This window comes from Polypterus senegalus, chromosome 10 (genome assembly GCF_016835505.1).
Source record: "Polypterus senegalus isolate Bchr_013 chromosome 10, ASM1683550v1, whole genome shotgun sequence".
Lineage (NCBI taxonomy): Eukaryota > Metazoa > Chordata > Cladistia > Polypteriformes > Polypteridae > Polypterus > Polypterus senegalus.
In genome coordinates this window covers 169,771,870-169,774,150 of record NC_053163.1, presented here as the reverse complement: position 1 = coordinate 169,774,150, position 2,281 = coordinate 169,771,870, and the positions used below count along the sequence as shown (strand labels likewise).

Sequence of the window (2,281 nt, the reverse complement as noted above, 5' to 3'; positions counted from 1 at the left end):
GCAGCTCAGGTTTAGGGGAATAAAAAAAATAAAAGCTCAGTCACCATGACACCCAAAACACCACCTGCCAACAACACCAACTTTTAAAATTAGAGGGATTGGAATTGTACTGTATTTCTTCTCATTTATTTTGTAAAATATAATTGGTTCATTTAAATATATTTTTTTAACACAGGCAGAAAGTTTTCTGCTGTCTTTGGGAGTAAATCGGCGCATTTCTCTGGCAACAAAGACATTAGAAGATCTGATGAATGCTTAATCCTAAACTTTTGACTTTGGCAGGAGGTAAGTAATAATACATTCTAAATTACTAGTTTATGAAATAAGCAGGAATCCACCTTAATAAAAGGATACGTGTCTGTGTATCTGTGTGTCCATCTATTTGCTATGTCCCGGTCATTCCAACAGATGATGATGATAATAATAATAATGATAATCATTCTTTACATTTATATAGCACTTTCCTCACTACTCAAATGCATCTGAGTCAACTGTTATAATACTATGCACTGCATTTTGTCATTCGAATAGATGGCACATCACAAACATTAACACAGCTTTTACAAACCCAATATCAAATGACATATAACAGAGACATATACATTGCATTTGTTATTCAATCAGACGGCACATCACAAACATTTGTAGAAATAAAATGCATTGCAACAACCATTCCAACAGATGGAACATCACAAACATTAACACTGCTTTTAGAAATCCCATACCAAATGACATATAACAGAGACATGTGCATTACATTTGTCATTCCAACAGATGGCACATCACAAACATTGATATTGCTTTTATGAATCTAAGCGTACATCAGTGTGAAGGCCACTCCCACCTCCTTCATTGTCCCAGTTCCATCTTGCAGAAGGTGCTGTATCATCCAATCTGGTTCTGCAACACCTTCTACCCCTTTGGTGGTCCAGACTCTGAACTCTGTGCTATCCCCCTGAACTCAGATCTGTTCCTGGTTTATTTACATGCAGTACATTAGTTGCAGTACTAACCATAGTACAGTGTAGTTTTTTTACTTGTCTTCTACTTGACCCCTGCACTTGTCCACCACGGTCCTTGGTAATGTTATTTCATGCCACTGTTTGCTGCAATATGTTGTATTGATGCTACGTCAGTAAGGCCACTTGATTTAGCCAATGAAACAACTCTATGACAGCCATTCCTGACACAATCCTTAACATGGTGCCCCCCACTAATACCTTTTGTTTTCTCTTCACAGTGGCACGGCGGCTTTCTAAATTATGACATTCTGGAAATAATGATTGAGTGAAAGTCTGAAGTCAAAGACAAGGTGGATGACGAGGTGGAAGCCAGCGTAACACGTGAACGATACAAAGGATGTTTCCAGCTTTGTTCAAAGTTTCCAAGTTGTAGGGTGCACTGCTGTTTGCCTAAAGTCCGCTTGTTTTTACAGCTAATACATTTCATTGAAGCAAAGAAGATAAAGGTGTCTGTGTGTTTGATGTGTGTAATTTGGCTTTTGTGTGAGGCCCGGATTACAGGGGCTAATTAAACAGGATATGACCCTAAATTAAAGGGGGAAGCGAACTTACTCACTGCCCACCTTGAAGATCTGCACCACCTCATACCTGAACGTTAAAAAAAAAAAAAAATAAAAAAATAAAGAACATTCTGTGATTAACAAAAGTATTTAGTTACCAGAAGTGAACCTTTAGTTACAGGGTTTTTGCTTGGTTTATCCATCCATCCAGTATCCAACCTACTGTATCCTAACTACAGGGTCACGGAGGTCTTTTGGAGCCAATCCCAGCCAACAAAGGGCACAAGGCAGGAAACAAACCCTGGGAAGGGTGCCAGCCCACCGCAGGGCACACATCCCCACACACCAAGCACAGAATAGGGGCAATTTAGGATCACCGACACACCAAACCTGCATGTCTTTGGACTGTGGGAGGAAAACCACGCAGATACGGAGAGAACATGCAAACTGCACACAGGGGACCGGGAAGTGAAGCCAGGTCTCCTTACTGCGAGGCAGCAGCGCCACTGGGCTGCCCCTGCTTGGTTTATTTTTTAAGAAAATTCATTTTAAAAATGGCAATGAAGTCAGAAAAATGTCAAATGGGACGCTCACTTCGTGGATCTTTTCTGGCAATACAGAAAGTCTAAGTGATTTGGGACACAAATAGGGTGGGGACCATAGGAGGGGGTAAGGGGGTGCAATGTAACAGAATGTGGACCTCCGCAATGTAAAAATGTCTGCTGTGTAGAATCAAACCTGTCTGCAGTCGGTTAGGGT

At 40.7% G+C, this 2,281-nt stretch overlaps 1 long non-coding RNA gene across 1 annotated transcript; it reads left to right on the top strand.

The window, feature by feature from the left end:
- The first annotated feature begins 52 nt into the window (after positions 1-52).
- Positions 53-1,461, top strand: LOC120536314. Its single transcript, XR_005635105.1, has 2 exons — positions 53-285; positions 1,241-1,461. It is a non-coding gene; the product is annotated as an uncharacterized LOC120536314 (long non-coding RNA).
- The last annotated feature ends 820 nt before the right edge of the window (positions 1,462-2,281 follow it).